This window comes from Micropterus salmoides, unplaced genomic scaffold, assembly GCF_014851395.1.
Source record: "Micropterus salmoides isolate LMB-PRFRI ecotype aquatic unplaced genomic scaffold, ASM1485139v1 Ms_hic_scaffold_19, whole genome shotgun sequence".
Classification (NCBI taxonomy): Eukaryota; Metazoa; Chordata; class Actinopteri; order Centrarchiformes; family Centrarchidae; genus Micropterus; species Micropterus salmoides.
In genome coordinates this window covers 22849481-22872723 of record NW_024041039.1, presented here as the reverse complement: position 1 = coordinate 22872723, position 23243 = coordinate 22849481, and the positions used below count along the sequence as shown (strand labels likewise).

The 23243-nt window shown below is 42.8% G+C and overlaps 1 long non-coding RNA gene across 1 annotated transcript; it reads right to left on the bottom strand.

Annotated features, from left to right (window-relative positions):
* Window positions 1-16577: 16577 nt before the first annotated feature.
* Window positions 16578-20214, bottom strand: LOC119910560. Its single transcript, XR_005445645.1, has 2 exons — window positions 19952-20214; window positions 16578-18045 (listed from the first exon to the last, which is right to left on the bottom strand). It is a non-coding gene; the product is annotated as an uncharacterized LOC119910560 (long non-coding RNA).
* Window positions 20215-23243: the final 3029 nt, after the last annotated feature.

Here is a 23243-nt window from a genome sequence, read left to right as displayed (position 1 = left end):
AACACTGGTTCACAGCTCTGTTTAAATGATGATTCCAGAAACAGAGCAGAATAAAATAATTAATTATAACGGAATTGCCATTAACAATGGTTTAGTACAATCTGTTAGCCGTGCAGCTAACTTAGCAGTCCTATTAGCTGACTGAGTTTGGAATGGGCACCAGAACCGGAGTAGGCAATGGAACTGGGCTCAGCAGCCTCCCAGTGATGTGGGATCGACCCCGGCCTCTGAGACCAACAGAGATCAGTTTGATGACAGGGAATACGGTACACAGGTGATTTACAGCGGCTCCAACCAGGACTCTGACTTCTGGCATGACGTAGACAGGGCAGGTTCAGGCGGGAGGTCGGACATCAGAGAGGCAGCGAGCCAGAATATTTTCTCAAGGATTTATTTCCACCAAACAAGGCAATTAGTTTGTTGAAAGAGAGAAACTTGAATTCAGAATGGTTATATTCTTCTGTCTGATAAGGATAGGTTTAAGAATTTAACCTTTCTTGACATTTTGTGAGTGTATTGTTTATTTATTAGACTAAAAATGCTAAGATAGCTTGTGTAACGTAGCAAACTCACACTTGCACACTCCCAGCTGAAACTATGTGGGGGGTGGGATACTATTGTACTATGGTACAAAGTGATTTTACGAGACATGACGGGCAGGGGCTAGCTCATTAGCATGCTAACTTCAGGAGAAATCTTGGTAACACAACACATATACATCTTTGACATGAAGTCAGAACTTTGATATTTAATGACCTTTTAGAGAAATCCAGTCCAAAAATGGAGCAAGCTATCATATTAGTTGTGCCGCTGAACCTGTAAGCATCCAGAACTACCTAATTTATGCACAAATTAATTTCATAGTGCCGCTTTCTGGTGTGAGTGATCACTTAGGCAGGCAGATGGTCAGGTACAGTCAGGCAGAAAAGCACAAAGAACACAAAACTGATGTGACAGAGACATCCTAGTAAGGACTGGTTATGAGCTTACCATTAAAAAATGTTGGACTGATTGTTGATGAGGAGAAGAGTGAGCTGAGGCTAGAAATCAATAGTGACGGCTGGTGGGCAGGTGAAGAATGGCACGCCTGAGACGACAGGAGAGGTTAGTGTGCACACTGAAATGATGAATCAGAACTAGAAGCACAAGAGGAAAGACAGGAGGACAGAGCCATGGCGGGCAACCAAACCATGACAACCAAGTACAATTAATGACAAAAGCAATTACTGGTGTTAGAATAGGCTTTTTTAAAGTGTAAAAATTTCCAGTGTGGTATTGGCACTATTTGGTCCATCAAGTTATAACGGGTCTGTGGGTGACTCGCAGTCATTAAAACCAGACTCACATGCGTGAGTGCTGAACAGGACAGGCAAAGGGTTTCAAGTGAGGGCGCCGTGGAAAATATTCAGCGCAAATTCAGACGGGAGGTCCATTTCTACATCTTGTAGAGAATAGCTTTCCACCAAGAACTAACAAAAACACGGGAATGAAAGAAAAGGAGAAGCATTAGGCAGAACAAGCTTGAGCCACATGTAAACAGAGTATATAGAAACCAGATATGGCCAATCCTAAAGGTAATATACAGAGAGAATGCGTTTAGCAGAGTCCATTAAAGCCAAAAGTCTCTGAGGGAATGCTTCTAGCCAGACATGGGACTCTGATGGAGGTAGCCAAGACACTCTAACTCCAGGTTAGCATCTCACTCTGAGTAATGGACCAGGGTGTTTTCAGACTCCCATGGCCCCTCGCGAGGCCCGCCTAGCCCCTATGATGAAGTTAGAGAGGCAGCAGGAGCGCTACGGCAGTGAGAGAGAGGGAATGAGCTTTGCCCGTCTCCTGTTGCTGTTGAATGTAATTTCGGATCGTATTGCAGCGGAAGCACAACTGACAGAGGAGGAATCTATCGAATTCAGCTCAGACATCACAATAATATTGAGTCTTGTTTATAAACACACATTCAGGATGCTTCGGGAGTATCATTCGTTTGAAAGCCCAGTGCTGAGCATAGAGCTTTAGTGTCCTGAGAGCAAATCCTAAAAGAGGTGTTTGAAGAGGTGCTGTTTGATTTGGCTGCTGTAAAATTGTATTGTATTGTATGTAAATTGTAACTATAAGTCAGGTATTTCAATAGACATTTCTTCTCTAGCATCTTAATATGATTTTAATAGTTACTAAGTCAATTAACTGATTGATATGATCTTTTATATGTACTTTAGGAAAGGTCTTTGTTTTTTTGTTTTATTATACACATATAATACAACATATGATACACATTTTTTTGTCCTACCACATGTAATGCATTAAAAATATTAACATTGTTTTGTGAACAGGACTAAGAGTCTACAGTCATGCTAGTGGTGCTGTGAGACTGTTCTTAGTAGCTAATGCTAACGTCAGCATGCCAACATGCTCACAATGACAATGCTAAAATGTTCAGCATTTTGTTTAGCATGTTAGCATGCTAATATTTGCTAATTAGCACTAAAAACCATTCATCTGAAGCTAATGGGAATGTCATTGGTTTATGACAAAATACTAAAGGATTGGACACAGTTTGACCTGAGATGAAAAGTTAAGGGATCACCAAAGATATTTTCAATTCATCCTGAGGGAAACATGAAATGTATGTACCAAATTTCATGTTCCAGTAGTTGTTCAAAACCTCATGTTACCATTAGAGGAAAAGTCAAGGGATAACCAAAGTCATTAGGATTCATCCTAATTGATGTCTACACAGAATTTCAGGGCAATCCATCTAACGGTTATTGAGATGTTTAGGTCTGGACCAAAACAGCAGACCAACTGACTGACATTGCCATCCCCAGAGCCACACTGCCAGCGTGGCTATAAACAAGATCAATTAACCTTCACCTGACAAACAAGACAAATAATCCCTTTCCTTTCTTGTCATTCATTGCACCCCATGTCTTTTCCTCAGTGGTTAACCAATTCTTGGCTCATTCCTCCAGTGCGACGCCATCGCTATTATAATGCCATCATCCCTGCCTGCCAAGCCATAGAATGATGTCACTTCCACCCTTGGTCATGGTGGTTTGGATTTGGCCACTGGTGCATGTGACAATTTGTGCCCTAGTAGGAAGCCCTGAAGCTTCCAATTTGGCAACCAGCCATGACATCCACACCCTCCCTCCGTTTCAAAGCATGGCACTCACTGGTGCAGCTGAATGTTTTAATTCACTAGAGAGCTTTTGACTATGCCCTTATTACTTGAGCTCACTTTAATACTTCCATGTTAAATATCCACTCCCCTCTCTTCTCGTCATGCTGTACAGCGTCTCCACTCCTGCCATTTACCCTGTGGCTTTGTAGTCGTGTTGCGAGGCGGAAAAGAAGCAGGGCAGGACGAGGCGAGTCGCAGGCCCAGCAGTGGCTGATGTATGGCTTCTGGAGAGGAAACACACACACAGCACAGGGAGACATGAGAGAATGTGGAAATGTACGCATGGCACGATGCCCACTGGGCCCGGCTCACTCTGCACTGTGTTTAGAAGCAGCCTTTCTTCTTTGTGCCAGGTGGGCGGGGGATGAAAGAGGGCACTGGGGGGCTGGACACAGGCCTGGGATCAAACAGCAGAAAGGCAGCGGAGGATGGTGCTGGTGGGAGTCCGTGGTGTTGGTGTGGGTGGTTCTGTGATACGAGTGAGGAGTGGGCAAGTGACTGGATGGTTTTAATTCATGTGATTAATTACACACATTATTTACTATACTAATCGTCCACAGTTTAATTTCCTTTTCTGATACCATGCAAAATGACATGACATTCAGATGATAGATCCTGCGTTCTTTATCCTACACAAAAACAGTTATTAATGTGATGTTTTAAATTGCTAGTCCGTGTGTACTAGCAGAACATATACCACTTATTCACCATGACCAATATCTGTAATTTGCTAGTCAACGGTGTCAATGCCCAAACTCTGAATTTGCATAATGAATTTGAGGTTGGGAATTTCACGTACATACTTTCAATGTGACTAAGAGCAGGGGCAGATGCCTTAGTTGTCCCCATAGTGTCTCATTATCCTAGCCCTTCCAGCTCAGGCTTGTGGGTTCTCAGCGGGGAACCCCAGCCCAGAAGTGGTGGTGAGGATGGGACAAACCAACCACCACTCACAGGCTCCGGCCGGATGGGGAGGGAAGAAGACGACACTCGTCATTTGGAGGTTTGGGTCTGATTGCTTCCCCTCGTGAGGGACTTAACTGTCCCCGCTGGGAATGCGGTCCCATTTACACCCACGCCTAACGACACAGAGAGGAAGAATGAGGTATAAAAATGCAAAAATAAGTAAGAAATACAGCCATGAAGAGTGAAGCTGACAGTGCAAAACAAGGGCACTAAGTCAATAAAGAGAGACATACTGTGTGAAAGAGGTCGCTCATAGTGATGAACTATTATCACCCAACTTTGCAGTTCCCCTCAACTAATCAGAACTTTATAGTATAGTGGCTTTCAGCTCGCTGTTTTAGCTTTCCGGCCCACAAGTTTACTATTCTGGTTCACCCTCACTGCTATCATGATTCTGTGTTTAAAATGTGTTTATTCCAAAAAACACTGGGAGCAAAACTGATGTTGAAGTGGCGTTTTGGTGGAAGTAGCATGCCTGACAGAAATGTCAGTGTCTGTCAGTGATCGAAACCAGACATTGTTTAGGGGATTTCTGTCTATACCCCTTAAGTTCAACCATGTTTGAAAGCTGACCGTATTTCATAGAGAAATCCATGGATTGGAATGCATAATCAATGTAATTTTTGTATTACTCTGCTATGTGCTCGTATACCCTCCTCGCCTGCCTGCCCACCCCCTCGTTTACAGTTGAATGCAATGGCTTTATTGGCTCAATCGTTCCTGCTCTGAAGCGGTGGGGGCTTGCCAGTCGTCGTGGTTACTATAAAACTAATCATTTCAATTTCCTTGTATCTTATTTCATTCATTTACTTTAATCACAGTACATGGGAGGCGCCAATGTTTCCCCATGAGTGGCGTCTGCTAAAGAGAGCAGAACTTTAGAGTGAGCTGTTTTCAGCTGGCACTGGGGCAGAGACATCCATACTACTGTACTTAATGACTGCGCTGGAGTTCAAGCGATTAGAGCTCATCTTAGAAGAGCTGCATGCCCTTTTGATCTTCGAGTCCTGCAAATGAAGTCAAGGGGAGGGACAGAGACGGATCACCTGCGGTTTTGGAAATCACTTAGAACGGACTGGCTTTCCAAACTGATAGGGGGTGAAAACAGTTTGATCTTTGTTGGATCTACAGCTTAAGAGTCCCTATTCTCTAGCTTTCTTTCTGCTTACCCCACACATGTGAGTTAAAAATAAAGAAAGAATGAGAGAGTGGCTAGGGTTAGACTAATAGAGATGAAAAAAATGCAACACTAAAACAATGTAAGCATGAGGCCAGCAGCATGTGGACGATTGTGATCACTAAACTGCCTGGCACTGTGGCAGTCTTGGGCCAGCGAAGAATTATGGCCTTCGTCTGCTCCATTAATTAACAGCCATTCAGACAGGAAACCAGAGCCAGCACTCCAGCCTGCTTTCATGTCTCATCCCATTTGCCTGCAGAAACCTCATTTTTCATTATTTACTGTATCACTTCCAGACTGATGATCATCAATATTGTGTAAATGAAGGGGGGCGAAATCTTTTTGGAACAGGTTTGAAGTGCATAATAGCTTGCTGTTGAAATATTGTCCTGCGGTACGTGTTGTTAGTGAAACCCTCAGTGGGCTGTCACAGCATGACATTAAAAAGGCGGCCTTGTACAGCCACACGTCCAGGCGTAACAATAATGAACCTCAGGGACTTTGAGAGCAGAAGGAAAGTGGACGCAAGTGTTTTATGATCTGACAGCGCTGCGGACAAAGCAAATAATCGCCAGACACAGAGGAGCAGGTAGTTTCACTTAACCTCTGCTCAGGGCTGAGCACCAACTTAACTGGAAGCACATGGCTGCAGAGCACATTAGATGGAGGGAGGGAGACAGAGAGAGAGACTGATTATTCCTATTAACTGAGCCACCAATTAAAGATCCTTCACAGTGCTGAGGTGTAAGACTGCGATAGGCCTAATGACACTCTTATCCCACAGTAGCTGGCCCTTTGCTTGTGCATACAAGCCTACTGCAGACACTTACTCAAGTTACCCTGGCCACACAGCAAGCGGTAACACACAAAAGACTTGAGGAAGTCACAACTCTGGTTGGTGCCTCGGTGTACCTGCATGGTTGAATGTAAGAGCGAGCATATATCTCGTGGACTGTGGTCTGCTGTTTACTGGATGTCTGTGGCCTGTGGCTTTGTCTCCCTCCCATTAGTGTGTTTGGTGTTGTGCACATGCCGACTGGCCCTACGGTAAATGCTCCTTATCGGTCGGCCACTCCTGAGGGCACTGCAGCCGCAGAAAACCCCCGAGAGGGTGTAAGATGGATGAGGTGTGTACATCAAGGCAAGTGAGAGAAAGTGTTATGTTCAGGCATGCATGAGCGTACATACATATGTGTGAATGTATGATGACATTACGATGATATTGTGTTTGAGCGTGTATGCAGAAGGGTCAGGCCCAAAGGCAGTGACCATCCATCTTAAAGGCCTGAAGCTGCCTGCCACACTGCCCAGGTTAACTTCTCTTCTGGCCAAGCGCCACTATCAGGTTCCCCCATGTGGTTCCACTTAGACCGCCAGGGGCTCCAGCTGCAGTCTGCAGACAGCCTCTCAGGCCACAGGGCGGGAGTGCCGCAGGGGAAGGCTCCACTGACTGGATATGCAGCAGGCTCAATAATCCACATCATGGCACACATCTCATCGCTAGCAGCTTCTGCCTCATGGCCTCTTTGGTGCCTGACTGACCCAAGTGAATGTGTGACTGCCCACTGATCATTACAGGGCTTCCTTGCTTATTTGGGATGATAAGATAGATCAAAGAAAGATAAATGTCATTCATTTGAAGAAGAATGTATTAATTAAATGATAACAGCTGATTTGCATGAAATGCTTCTTTAACTTTATTCAGACACTACAGCGAAAAAGAAAGAAATTTTGTTATAGTTATGGCTTATGAGACCAATTCACAATTTGGTGGAGAAATTACAGGTTTCTTATGACACACCCAACTGTATATATTCCCAGCTCTTTCAGCCTTAGCACAGAGTAAACGCCCATCCTTCTGTCTCAGTGTCCCTCCATGCCTCATTGTCCCCCCTCCACCACTTACAGTCTATCACTGTATAGTTTTATTGATGATGCCTGACAGCGGCCCAATTCTAATATAGCTTGGGACATTTGATACACATACCCCACCCTTCAAACACACAAAAAAAGGAAAGAAAAATGTTCCTTGGACTCCCTCTCTCAGTCCTGAGACTCCACTCCATAACAGCAGGCCTTAATCTCTCTTTCCAGTCATGGAATATGATAATTTTCTTATTTGCAAGAAATATCAATTGCTCAAGGCGGACACATAATCATTGGGGAGGAAAGGAGAAGCTACCTGTGTAATGTGCTTAACAGGCTAACCCATTTAGCCGCAGGCGCTGTTTGAAAATGAGAAAGTGCTGATGGTCAAAATCAATTTTCCCTGTGTCCAAATTACTCCCTGCCCGGCTTAGAATTTCACCTAAATGGCCAAACCTTAAAACACTGATACTAATTCTATCATATTAGAGCCTGGTCATATACTTGAAATTATTGCTAATGCTATTTTGCTGTATTTATTGATGTAGTGAGATGACTCCAAGGCCAGGGAGCAGAGAGTTCTGTTACTGCCTCTGTGTGTGTGTAGATGCATATCAGTACAACTCAATGCATGCACTGTACATGCAGCCATCGAGCTTTAACAATGTTTTGGGAAGTTTGCCGCATATGGGTTCACAAATCTCATATATCATGACAGAAAAAAAACTATATCAAGATTGTATTTTCCTTATTGAAAGCTTCTTGGAGAGCAGTGCCTTAAGCTGTCCTTAGACAGCAGATAATCATCTTTATTTTCTCAGTTCCTTTGTTTCTTAGTAACTTCTTAGAAAGGAGTTTATTTGTAAATGTTAATGTCTTAAGACATTTCCTGCCATTATGTTCTAATTACAGCGAACATGACCAACAAGTGTAGCAGGCACATTTGGTTAATACTGCCTCAATGTTCTACGAAACAGCCATAAAAACAAATAGTAGTTACACAGAAAATGGACGAGATAGATTTAGTTAGATAGAGTTTATGAGAAGCTGTAATTTCTAAAATAATTCATTAGGAAATCCTTTTACAAAGTAGGTAAGAATATGTAGCATTAAGTAAATTTCTTGTCTAAGTTACCAACCTCTTTGGTCTCCTCCAAAGGATCTGTGGATGTGAGGTCAGGGCTTTTGATCAGTGGACAACAAGTCTTCCTATGTAGTAATAATTAGAGTTTAAATTAACCACTAACTGAGAATACAGTTTTCAGTTTCATTGTAAATTAATTTTTAATCTGAACAGCAAGCAGATGATTCGCTTAGCTTAGCATAAGGACTGGAACCAGCTCACTAATTAAAGCTATATCTTGTTTGTTTAATCCACACAAAACCCAAAATGTTTATGGGCAGAGCCAGGCTATCTGTGCCCCCCTGCTTCCAGTCTTTATGCTAAGCTAAACTAAGCTAATTATCATCTCCTGGCTCTAGCTTCATATAGCTGTGAGAGTGGTCTTATCATCTAACTAAGCATATCTGCCAAAATTCAACAGTGAGGGTGAAAAAGCTTTTCCCATTGTGGCTCCATGGCTCTGGCACAGCCTCTCTTTATACATTATACAGCAGTCTGGTTGGTCTTTAAAACAGCCTGTTTGAACAGACTGGCATATCATTGATGTTTTTGTCATTTGCTTTGTTTTTCTTAATAACTTGTGAGGCATTTAAAAAAACTTAGCTCACTTACACGGATCACTCAATGGTTCTCTGCCTCACTTCCCCCTGCCATAATTATGAACCCAGTGTCCTGACAAAATTCTTTCCAGGTAAATATTTTTAGACGTTAACAACTTCTTATGAACTCAATCAAACTGACCTATTTTATTTTTATGTAACTAACTACTTTATCATTACTGGAGTTTTCTTAGAAAGCTAAATTAACTGGGAGTTACCGACTGCACCTAGTCCACTCCACTTTCAATATAATAAACATATAATAATGGTTCCAGGAAACGTCTTAGTAAATTAATAGTTAAATGTAAACTCCTTGAAACGATTAGGAAATGAAACCTGGAAACTGAAGGTGTGCATATTTTGTTATGCCCAATGTTGTGGTTGAGTAGAGAGAGAGAATTCATGTTCTCAATGTCAATTCATGTACCTTAATATGCACACATAACATTCTGGATTTACACATAGTCTTGAATCATATTTTCACTTTCTTTTTTAACCCTCTAGTCATCTCTGTAAGAATAAAGGGTGCAACATCGCTGTTTGAGCAGTAAGTATCAAGACCTCTTCATTCTTCTCACTTACGTGTAGCATATATATTTTAAAAAGTTCCAGTAAAGTGGGTTTGAGGGACTTAATTTTAATCATTGACAGCATTGAGAGCTTTACAGGAAATGTGAAATTCCACTAAAACTTGCTTTAAAGGAGTTAGGACTTTGCTTGAGACTTACTGGGAGAGACCTGACTGACTTGTCTTCCTCCAAAAGACTTAAAAACAGCTCTGGTTGGGACTATAGATCTGTGGATTCGGGGTTAGGTTGGCTTGTGGCTGTGGCCCGTCCACCTGGGCTAGCCACAACATAAACAACAGCTGTGTGTCAGGTCTGCTTCTGTATCAACATCACCACACTGGCCACTGGCTGGAGCCACACGTAGGTATTATATCCATGAGACTTCCTGCTGGAGGACAGCCCTCTAAACACCAAGGCCACTGTCCAGGAAGTCAGGTACCCCGCTCTGAAACCAATACATTACAGGGTAACTGCAGAGGAAAGGACGCCTGAGAGAAATATGTCTCAGTGTGTGTTTGACTTATTCTAGATAAGATGGTTTCAATTTGCTGCTTTATAACAATGAATGGATTTCAACAAGCGCCTGTACCACACTTTCTCTCTCTGAGCAAATTCCCAGGGCTTGAGATAACATATCTGTAGCAGCTCTGATTTATCTGCTTGGCCCTGTCCACTGCTGAGAATGCAGATCAGCCTAATAACCTCTGTCAGCTCTTTAGGCGTGAAGAAGGTATTTTGTAACCATTTGGGCAGAAACGGGCCGGCTTTCCCGATATTGACTCAAACACACTAAGGGCAGAAGGAGGGGAGGCGCGGAATAAAGTGACACTAATGGAACATTGATGACAAAACAAGGCGCGCACAGGGACCACTTTCTAGCGTTTTTAATTCTTAATGCCGTCGCCTCGGGTTTCAACATGTCTTGGGCCGAGGCAGCTACTTGCACCCGGACGGATCTGGTCGCGAGGATTAGGATTTCTTCGTGAGGAAATGGTCACGTGATTTACTGTTGCTGGAGAGGCGCTACAGGTGCCAGCGCATGAGGAGGGAGGGATAAGATGACAGAACACTCGTCTCTTTGCAACCACACTACGCTCCTCACCCCGCTCCAGAATCAGCTCTATCGTGACTGGGCTGAGAGACCGGAGCGCCACCCTATACTTTGAAAACACACTTTGATGGCAATTAAATATTAATATGGGGAATCATAGCCTGAGAGCTGTATCCACATTACATGGAGCATGCAAATCGCTCCAATCAGTGAGCCAACTGAAATAGCATCTGGAGAGCTGTATAAATAAGACTATGGGTGTCTTTAATATCATTAATACGAACTAAACCAACTGCGGAGGGAAAACATAATATAAAACTGGGAAACAATTACAGTAATTATCATTATTGTGTTTTAATTTTGCATGTGAACACGTGTGTGGTGTGTGGTTACTTTGACCTTGTGTGTGTGTGTGTGTGTGTCTCAGTGGATTACATTAACGCACTTTTTGTTTTCTTCATTAGACCAAAGTGTCAAATTAAAAGGCTCTCAAATGTGTGGGCTACAAAGAGGAAGGGTGTGGAAATCCAAAAAAGAATCTCTTTTTCTCTCTCCTCATCTGCTCCATACAAACACACACACACACACACACACACACACACACACACACACACACACACACACACATTCAAACGCATTCAAACACAGTCATCTGCCTTTTCTCTTGGTTTCTCTCTCTCCCCTCCATAATCAGGCCTGGTTTCCTCCCAATAGGAAAACATCCCTCTTTCCTCCTTGCCTGCGTCTGTCAGCGATTCTGTGTGGGCCTGGACTCAACTCAGCCCGTGGCCAAAAATATCCCCCCATGGCTCCACTGAATGGGACAGGCCACATAGACCACAGGCACACAGCCCTAAAAATACAGAGAAGCCCAGCCGCAGCTCCCCTCGTTCATTCATTAGCACTGAACAGACTCAGGAGCTAACAGAGGGAGAGAGACACAGGGGGTGATGCAATGTTAAAACATCTCAGAACAGTAGGTGTGGGAAAACAATTGCTGTCTACTTCGGATCTCAAGCACGCCGAGAAAAAGCTCTTTTACCAAAAGAGAACAACTTCAGATAGTGGCAGATAAATGCCTTCAGATTTCAGCCTGGAGACAAAAACTTCTTCTGGCTGCAATTGAATATCTAGCGTTGGTGGTGGCGTGGGAGAAATTCATTAGAAGTCATAAAGCTGTCTCACCAAAATGATTGATTGCCCTCTGGCTGGCTCTCACAGATAACCATCGTCTCGTGACACAGTGCCACCCATTATCTCCACGAGATGATTATAGGGAGAGAGGCAGAAGGTGAGAAAGAGCAAGTTTAATTGCAGAAGCATTGTTTAATAAAGGCAAGTTATTTGTCTGCATTCCTCTACTGCTGTTCACTCGGTACACTTCCCCACTGTGTGCGATGCCAACATCGAGCGATGGGCGGCTGCTAGATGTGTGGGCATCGTTTCTTACACATTCCGTTCCTCTAACTTGCCAACAGACGGGACAGGCCTGGGCCAAATCACATGATGTGTGTGTGTGTATACAGTACGAATGGAAGAGTCTATTTGTGTGTGCACCTTTGCAAACTATGAATATGTTTTCAGGGAGACTGAGTTTGCATAGATGTGTTCTGTGTTTGAGTGTTTGTCTGTGTGTATAGCAGAGAAAGCATGCTGCATACTTGCGTTTTTTAAGTATGTGTGTGAGTATGTGTGTGTGCGTCTGAGTGTGTGTGCGCATGTGTAAACAGCTGGCAAGTCTGCCTGTGGTGCTGTGTAAACAGAAGTGAAGGTATTCTGGCTGAGGTTACGATGTGGGTGGGGGGGTATGCTGGGGCTGAATGAGGCATTTTAGTGCTGACAGTTAAAAATACCCTGAGCAGGACTAGCGGTGCTACTGCTGCAGCTAGTGCCGATCCAATGGAGCTGGCCTACAAAGCCCCCCCCCCCAGCATGCTAAACCTGATGTAAGATAATGGCTAACCAGAGGTATGAGCCCTCCCACACATGAAGACATGTGGGTTCTTTATAGGCATGGAACAAGTCGTTTGATATTCAAAAGTAAACAAGGCCTTATCGTGCAGCATGATGCTCCAATGATGCTGCGTCCGTCAACACTCAACAATATTAGAGGCAGCGGATAGATTTATGGGTGCGTAGGCAAAGGGTTGATGAAACCTGAGCTCCGTAAAACAGATCACATGTCACACCCTTATGCCAATGGAGGCCTGAGACTGAAAAAATGGAGTTTATCAGACAAAGATGATTGAATTTTTTTTTGGCTCATTTTACTGAGCTATCCTATTCTTTTGGGTCCTGGCCCATATTTAATCATCATCTATTTCCCCCACCAAATTTAAAATTGCCCTGATGCTTATGTGATAATGAGATGGGCGTGTCCATGTGTGGCAGGGCAGGATCAAGTCTGTGTGTGCAAAAAGGCATTACATTTCTTTTAATAATATTTACTGATGTCTTCAGATATATTCTTGACATGTCTGAAAATATTTTACTATGTTTATTTTTGGGCTAAATATTCAGAAGTCACAGTTACCTGGAGTTAGAGGAATATACTGGAAGTTCTCATTGGCTCGGGCTACACTGCTTATACATTGGGACTGAAACAGCAACTTAATTTCACTGATTCAGTCTGGCCATTAAATCATTTTAGTCAGAGGCAAATGGAGAGTTGTTTGCTGTTTATCAGGCTGAAAGGCTTCCTCATTTAATGATAGCATTACAGTAATATAGGTGTTTACGATAGGTGTGGGGCTTATTTAGAGTTAATAAAACATTCTCTTTCCTATGTAATGAAGGATGCTGTTTGACATAAGTGCTTTTTGTTTGTTCTGTTTGGTCTCAAGTGTGAGCAGAGAACCATTAACTTGAGACAAACATTTTTACCAGTGGTTTGTGAAAGCCTTCTCTGAAATGTACGAGAGGAAAGGCAATGATGCATGGTTTCTCATCCATCTTTGCTCCACTCCAAGATACAAGACAATAGGTGTAGAGGCATTCTCAATATTAAAATTGGATCCTTTAAAAGCTGAGGTGAGATAATCATAATATAAAAGTTGTTGTTGTTGTAACTTTCTCAAAGTTAAATTTCATTGTAACAGTTAATGTGACTGTGGAGGAAAAGAAGGTGCTAACAAAGTTTGGGCCTGTTTAAAAGTGATTCAAGGATGTTCATATGATTCACCAAGATGAAACTCACAAGCGCCTTTCAAGGGAATGTCAGATATGGCCAAGTGCGATCAACACTTACCAGTCAGGATGAAGATGTTGAAAGGTAGGTGGAGCTCTAGTAGAAAGAAGGGACCAGTGACTTTTTATTGGGGGCGGGCTGGTAAAGGGGATATGACTGACAAACAGAATGTGTGTTTTTGTGTTAAATTTGATAATGTCCCCCTCGGGTTTCCAGGAGCCCAAGGATTGGGCTGAGTGCAGAGCGTACGACAGAGCTTCAAAAAGCAGCTATTTAAAAGTCTCAGTTAACAGGACCCTCCAAACAGCCAAACCGCTTCAAACGTCAGCCAAACAAGATCCACATTGTTCAATGGCATGCCCAAAGTGGCCATAACCCAAGCACGGGCCCATAAACAACTTCTAATTGGTTTAATTATCATATAATTTTAAAAATATGTTTTAATATAGGGTCTATCCTTTTATTTATCCAGAGTGAAGTGGAAATAAGACTTGGGCCCAGTAACAAATTCAATATGTTCATTATGTAAACACCTTAAAGAGCTGTGTGAGAGAGAGATAGAGTGAATGAGTCAAAATGGAAAGATTAAATAAAAGTGTATTTTCATTGAAGTGCTGCACATATGCAAAAATATTTTAAACTAAATGTTTGGTGGTTTGCAAGATAACCCAAACACACTGATGAATAGATAGAAAAATGTCCAAAACCACTTCTGTCTTTGTTGCTGTTTTTCCAAGAGAGCTGATAGATGATGTACAGAGGAAGCCGGCCGAGTGTTTCACAACAACTGCTTCCTTCCTGGATGGAGGTTCGAGTGGTACAGAGAAGGATAAGAGAGGAGAAATGGTCAAAATCGACAAAGAGACCTCCTTCAAACTTCAAGAGCTCCTCCCTTCAAACTGCGAGCTGCAGAGATGAGTAAATAAACCGCCTGCAGACCGCTGACCCCTAATCAGTACTCTCTCTTTGGACCCTAACTCTTGAGTATTGACAAGCAGAGCTCAATTCGTGTCTCAAACGCTGCCACAGAACGTGTGAGAACACACTGCACCACAATCACAACACACAGGAATGTTCAGCATGTTTACTTTAAATGCTGCCTTATTGGAAGTCTGATGTGGATTGCCACAAATTTCTGCTTGGCACAACAACAATGAAAACATGCAAATGAGATGGCAAAACCCAACCCTCACCATGTCTGTTCACGTCTAATGAGTTGGGAGCTGTGGTTACAATCAGAACACCTATTACAGAAATACTACATGGGATTTACTCAAGTGTGTGGCATGTTTTGCAAGAAGGAGCTGGAGGGAAGTAAATGTCAGTGGTGTAGAGTGAAATTTACCTCCCTCCAGCATTTTCAAATGAGCTGAGAATTTGTGCTATTATTTCTGTGCTAATGACTTTGAAACCTCCAGGAATTATAAAAACTACTGAACAACTGTTGATTATTTTCAAAAATCATTAGTGGCTTTCAGTTGTACTTTACTTGACAGCTATGTCACGTATACTACTTGTTACAATACAGCATTTACATACATTTCTACTGGATTATACCGATAATAGGCTTAACCAGAGTTTACACTAGACTTTCTTTATGGCCAATATGGCTTTTAATATTCCAGAATTCCAGCCATATAAAACAACTACTGAACATGTGTTTTAAATAGCCATATAATGGATGACAGAGATTGAAGAAATCACAATTAATTAAAAGTACCCTGTGCAGTTTTGACCACTGGTGGTGCCACGAAGCAACGTTTTCAAGAGCTTTTGTATCTCTACTAGCACACACACAAAGATGCACATGTAAGCATGCGGGTGATAGGTACACATTCTTGCTGATGGCTTTATTACTATAATTGACCAATAATGTTGGTAGTGCGCGAACAAACAGCAATTTTGCCAGCAATATGTGGGAAAGATGACTAAAATATAAGTTAGGCCTCAAAGGTTTGGTCAGAAAAGCTGAACTGTAAACCTTTAATCACGTGATTCAACATAGATATTGTATGTCAGGGGAGGACTCCGTGAATTTGCAATTTGGCTAAATTCTCTTGAGTCTTCAAGTCATCAAACTGACTTCATAATGTCAGTTACACAGCAATATAAATTTTATTGCATCTGAATAAATTTTTCTTTTCAAAAGTTGCATAGTCTTGCATTAAATAAATGATACTTAGTGTAAGTTATGAGACATACTTGGTACCTACATGACAGGCACAAATCTGGAAGAGAGTATTTCAGGGTAAGTGTTGCATCACTGTGTTACAGTAGAGACCCATAACAGGGATAGTTCAGAGACGCCATTTCGCCTCCTTTGAGACCAAATGTTATCATGCCAGATTTGTGGCCTCACAACAATTTTAGGCAGCGCCAGAATGAGGGATAAATTGCCTTGAGTCATCGGATTCCTATTAGGGAAAATGTTTGCGGAATGATTGGCAGTGATACCAAAACCACTTTTAAATGGTCAGAGAAGATGAAGGGGGAAAAAGCGACTGAGGCATCAGGTCTGTTCCAAGACTAAATCTGACTGTCAACAATGTTAGCCTGTGATCAGGCCCTCCAGAACGACACACACTGCACGCCATGCTTTTAAGGAAGGGAAATAGAGTAATAGTAGGAACCTGATAGTGTTTAGATGGCCAATTAGCCGTTCAGCAGATCGAGAACTGTTCTACTTAATTGCTGACGAAGACCAGCGCTGTTCTCACTCTTTTGTTTAGTATGCACGTGACTTGAGGATGAAGGCAGATTGTTTTGTTAAACCAGAAATTACAGCGTGATGTTCTGTTTATGTGGGATAACTGCAAACTAATAGTCATACTATAAAAAGAACACACATGCACGCACACACTGAAGCACCTTTATTTTGGAAGCTCTGTACATCCTCTGTTAATCTGTCTTGGGTGAGCTCCGAAACGTGTGTTTCATTTGCAGCTTTGACCTCAGGATCACGTCATAATTTTCAAAACGAGTTCACTCCTCATTAGAAGTGAGAAAAGTGATGGAGCAATGGGGGGCAAAGAGGGAGGAACTGAGAAATAAAGATAAATGGGACATGAGGTATATAGAGAGAGAAACAGCAAGAATGAAAGAGTGTTTTGGATGATGTGAGCCAAATGACAGGCGTTGGGACACGAATGTGAAAACTTAATGGGCCTGGCCTCAGAAGTGGGCCTCCCCAGTAAAATGAAAAGCCTGTGAAGCTGGCTCCTGTGATGGATGAAGCGTTGCGCTCACCGGGCCCTGACAGATTCTGGGAAAGCGCTTGAGCCGTCTCCGGTCCTGATAAAGAAATAAGAGGAGAGCCAGCGCTGCTCGTCTCGCTCCTGAGGTGACAGAGGAGCTTTAAAAAGTGGTGGATTTTCCCAGCCAGATGGCCATTATCTACAAAGTTGAATAATGATGACACGATTTGCTTTGCACCCTTCTTTTGGACAATTATAGGATCAATACTGAATATCAAAAGCCATAACTACAAACATGTTTATGCCTGACCTTGGTGGCAAAGGTGCTATCCATCTAAGCCTGTGGCCCACTGACTACTGATACAGAGACCCATTTCTCGTTCCGGAGATGTCTTCAGTCTGGTTTCTAATTGGTACCATCTCCTCTCAGTGACATCACTGGAGTCATGGGAGAGTGGATGGGGACCAGATGGCGAAGAGATGGTGACGAGCCACTCTAGAGTCTCTCTTCTCTTCACCTCTCATCCATGTGGTTTTCCTTTGGTCTTTTGCTTATCTTATCTTATCTGTCAGATCCGGTTTCTACCCTCATCCACTGTCGCCATCAAAATGTTTGTTTTTTATTGCCTTTGGTTTCCAATACAATTGCCGTCGACTAAATCAATATGCATTCGCTTCAACTCATGCATCCTTCATGGTGGCTATGAGTGATCATACAGGATCAGTTGTCCTGACATACAATAGATAGATTGATTTGGCCTCAAAAGATTGTGCTCTGATTTAAGTGGCTTGTGGTGGCTGACTCCTTCCGCAGACCTTTGGCCTCTAATTAACACCCTTTCTCACGTCCCCTTCCTCCCCCTCTATCAGTTCCCAAAAGTGGCCCATTACAGCCCAAGCAAAACGCACTGCTGTCCTGGTGAAGGTCGAACATCTTCAGCGCCTCACGCTCGCACATACAAACATACAGAGGCGAAGACTCATTGATCCTAGGCGCTGGTGTTCATTTCAGATTCCTGTTAGGATCCATCCACCTCATTGATTTCACCATCCTCTCTGATTAGGCAATTGAGGGGAACATACCAGCGTTACGATGGGCTTGATCAGGAAGACTTGCCCCAAAGAACAGCTGATAAAAAGAGAAGGAAAAAGTGTAAGGGAGACAGGGACAAAAAAAGAGTTGACCGTTGCTTGCTATGCAACTATAGGGCAGCAGTTTTGAATAAACAATTAGCCTACCTTGTTGCAGTCATGCTGTCTGTTATCACCTACTCTAAAGTGGCCCTTGAAGTGTCCAAATAAATATGTTCACACATATGAGAGAGAGGTTAGTCTCTGTCTCTGGGTCAATGACAAGAATTCCTTATGTTCTCTAATGCTGCATTCATGTATCCGAATCTTTGCACGCAGGAAATGTACAAGAAATGAGGCACAGATAGATGGTTTATTGTCCAGTCATTATTACCAAAATTCTTCAGTGATACCTCATTTTTATTTTAAAGAGAATATTATGTATTGTTATATATCTCATTTAAAGACATAAGGCCCATGAATCTGTGGAACATGTTAATAAATTATTTTTTCATACAAATACGTTTTAATCAAATTGTGATGTTCAAGTCAAACATTTTCCAGCACCTCTTTCTTCCCGTGTATTGAACATGCCATTTAAAATGAATTATATCCGTCCCTGCCTGGCAACCCCACACCCAAAATTAAAAAATTATAAACTAGTTGTAGCCTACAGTACATTACGTAAGCAGGGTTCCTGGCTCCAAATCACAGCTACTTGATTTTTTTTATCATGCATATTTATGTTGAGGTTGGGTTCAGGGGTCCTGGCCTGTAACAGTCAGCTAAAGCTTTTAATTGTAACCTGTAACCTCATAAAGTTAGTTAATGATGTGCTCCTTGGCATTATATGTAAAACTTGGCTACTTCTGTAGGCAGTATGCTAGTTAGCTTACTTTAGTGCAGATAGACACATTCAATTTGCTGCGTTCACAATGACAATTATAAGAAAATGCAGTGCACTATGAGTACCTGGATGGTATACTCATTACGGTCAAAAGAATGAGTGTGGAACACTGGACTCTTGTCTCCCTCATTGGTCGCCATATTGGCAACGTTGCAGAAGGGGAGGGAAGCTTCAACGGTTGCTCTGGTGAACACCACACCACACGAATGTAAGTTATACACGTGTTTTTTCCCCACTAAGTACCAATATATTGCTGTCAGATAGAAGCTCATCAGTAATGTTTTTGGATTAACTTCGCAGTAACGTTCTGTCCGGTTGCAATTTGCCATTAAAAAGAAGAAAAAGAAGTCGTGTTTGATTTCAGACAACACTACCCTGTAAAAATTCATGCACTACACAAGTAAGTACGTAGTGTACACAGTGTATGACATCTGAACTGAGACACAGCAAATGTTTACTTCAATCCTTACACTTCAGTTTGGCTTTTGGAAAGGCAAAAAAGACACCACCCTCCACTTTGAACTATGGTTCAACTGACACCTCATTTGAATGTAGAGAAATTCAAAGCTTGACAGGCCTGCCATGCCTAGTTATGGTTGCTAAGCTGTGTTTAGAGAATTGCTGTTTGGGGGATGGGTTTAGCAAATGGTCAATTAGTGACAGACTCTTTAAAAAAAGAAGGGGCAGCAACAATACTCGTATACCTACACTGACTCAAAACAAAGGATTTGCGGTGTACACCAAGCAGTGGGACGTGTTCTGCTCAATGATTTCCGACCCAGAGGAGAGAGTGCAGACACAAAGCCTGCCTGTGCCCACGACACAGATCACATGCAACCACCTGGAACTGCTTCTGAACACACGGCCCAGACCACAGAAGTGGATCCAGTCACAGTAACAGAGGAAAACTGTCCAGGCATTCTTCCTCGTCTGTGTCAACAATGACACACCTCTGCTCCGGCTCGTCCCCTCCCTCCTCCTGCTGTTTTTAAAGCACTAACAGAGAGTGAAAGAGAAAAAACAGGCCTGTGTCACATTGTAAAGCCAAAACACTTACAGTCCCAACTGCTTTTATTCATGGCGAGTCACTGTCTTGTGCAGTCCTCAATCCCAGCCTTGCTTGGACTCTCTCTGTCTGTCTTTCTCTCTCTGGCCCCTCTTGTTTTCTCTCTTCAGAGGGATAAAGCAGCAGTTGAAGAAGTAGCCCACCCTAGGGGTTGAAAGCTTGTATCCCATCCAATCCTGAAAGCTGTTTTCACTCAAAACATTGTCACCCTGCCCAAACATGTCAGAGGAAGTTATTTGTAACAAGGGGGATCGGGAACTATCCTTTAGATCTGTCATCGGGCTGTGGAGAGGAAGCTTGTTGCTCACTGGCCGTACGCCTTCGCTGGCCAATCAGAAGGCAGGAAAGAAAAATAAATAGGAGGCTAAGTCCCTGAATGGACAGCTCACACCGGTGGTTTCATCATCCTCCTGGCATGTCTGCTGCAATGGCAACAGTGTTTCTAACATGTTTGTACTATTTTTCCTTTGCTTTTCCTTCACTGTCATCCTTCCCATTCGTGACCACTTTTAAACACAGCACATGGAACGTCATCTGGTAGGTTGGTGTGGTAAAATGATTTAAAACAAAATCACGGTGCATTGCATAATCAACAAAATAAAGCAAACAGGCTATAATTTTGGAAACCTAATATACTTATAATATTATCTTTAACTTTTTAACTTAGAACTTTTCCATACTCCTCTTCAGAAGCACTTGAACTATGACATTCTATGATGGACTTTCTGGCCCCAAATACAATATTTTACATAAATTCAGCTTCTAATAATGTGTTATGGTGGAAGCTTTGTTTGCTAATGGTGCATTTGAAAGTATTAAAGGGTTTAGTATTACTTACTTCCAGAAAGTTCTCAAAAAGGCAGATATATCCTGACTTTTAATCCCTAGTATGGGTCTAACTCTAAAACCCCTGGATCCTACAATTCCCATAATTCAAACTAATAGCATATTTCATTAGACCTCGTTTACCATTAAACTCCACATGTCCAGTTTGTAATGCAGGCTTTCTGTTATATATTATGTATTTTTTGTTATGATGAGCAAACTGAGTGTGTAAATGCAACATGAACAAATGCAAATCAAATAAGTGGCAAGAGATCACAACAGAATGATGTATTAATATATGTGCTTCAAATGTATGCACAATCTGACAGTTTTACTCTGTAATGTTTGTGATGGGGCAACTTCCATGCCATGAGTCACTGCAGTGAGTCCAACCGGCTCTCTGGGTGTAAAAACAAACTTTATTAAAAGATCATAGGCACGAGGACCGACAATAGGAGAAGTCATTAATCAAAGGTGGAACGGCTGCCATGGCATGCATGGCGTGGTGGGAGGCTCAGTTGGAAAAGCATCACAGAAAATGACTCATGCTTTTCCAGATATGTCGGTGCAATTCCCTCGCGTCTCCTCCTCCCTCATCAGGAATGACACAGCATTGAGAAAAAATGTCAGTGGATGATCACTGACAAAGAATCAAACACAAACAAATGCAGCATGCTGGCAACAGCTGGCATGCTGAAACAGGCATGTGACACACCGCTCTGCATGCACGCAAGCTTAATTCACAGTCACAATCATTCAGAACTCTGCAGGCACAAATGCATATGCTCTATCACAGTAAAACAACTCCCCCAAGGAAAGCTGTGCCCAATCAATTGTTGTAACCATTATTCAGCATATGTGGCTAATTTGTCCCTGGCAATTTCCATCATGGTTTGGTGATGGTCTACAGAGAGAGATAGAACAAAGCGGCGGTCGAGGCGGTCACATGACAAGTCCAGACCAAACCATCGCAGCCACAAGTGCACAGCATAAATGTCAGCACTTTGACCAATCCAGTCTCCCATTCTGCTTCTATCAACAAACAACAGCACAATAAATATTAGCAAGGATAATGATTGTGCTAGAGCTGGACTTGATGCTAACACATCAAAGTTTGCCAGGTAGCAAATGTGAAACGTCTGATGTTGCACTGGAGTCATTTAACTAAATTAACCCAGTTAAATGTGCTGGAGCCTGTGGTTAGCAGAATATAAAGAGAAGAGTCACTACCTCGTCCACACACATTTGTCAGTGCATGCTGATAGACTGACAGATGCATATGCGCGCACACATACACACAGGCTCTGTGGGTAATAGCGGCAACATGGGTGTTAGAGGGGCGCCACTGTGGTTGGACTGGGCTGTCTGGGAGCATAAAGTGGCCTTCTCATGGTTCCCCACTTGCCTGGGTGGTCTGACTCTGGTGCGTGCGTGTGGACAGGGACGGACATACACTCGTCCTGCAAAGGTGAGATGAGTGAGTGTGTGTGGTTGCAAAGGGAGGCAAGAAAGCCTGGGCAGTGCCCACACATGAAGTGCCACAAGTCCCACTGACCATCCTATTGAGCACAGACGCACACACACACACACACACACACACACACACACACACACACACACACACACACACACACACAGCCACCATCCATGTGGAACAAATATTTTGACAGGGATGGGTAGACGACGGGGCGTCTCCTCTCGCTCTAACTGGGTTACTTCTGGTGTTAGGCTGGGCTCAGCACAGGAAGGACTCGGTATGTCCAAACAAGACCTGAGGAAACCTCAGCCACTTTTAGAGTTAATCAGACCCCCGCCAGCCCCCAACCCCACCCTGACAACTCTGGAGGCAGACGCTAACACTGAACCATCAGATGGTGGAGCAGACAGGACAGCAGATTTCTGGGGTTTCTAAGTTGTGGCCAAAAGGAAAAAAATAAACACTTTCTCCTTCCAATGAGATTTCAACAGGCCAATATGCCGCCTGTCGGCCTTCCAGTTACATTGAAAAAAAGTGTCATTCTCTCTCTCGCGCGCGCGCTCACTCTCTCATAAGTGCCAGACTATTTTGGTTTCCCAAAATATTTTCTAAGGTCTGAAGAGCTGCTTTTATATATCTGTCGCCTTGCTGTTTGAAAGTGTCAGCTGAAAAGGACCATTCAGTGGCCAGATTCAAAGTGTGTTGATCATTTGAAATGGTTCTCTATTTAGAGGGAAGGCCACCTCGGTCTACTGAGCAAAACTACAGCTTCACAGCATCTATTGTCCGTTAACTTAATCACTGGTGGTCATGTTCAAATGAATCAAGCCCTATGTTGCTTTGTAAAACAGTATAACAACACTGCTGTCACTTTGCGTAGCTCTCGGCTTTCTTTCACCCATTCTCTACAACAGATAGTGACTCAGCCGTTCAGTTAGCCAGTTTTTTTCAATCAATGCTACTTGATTTTTTCTAATCCAC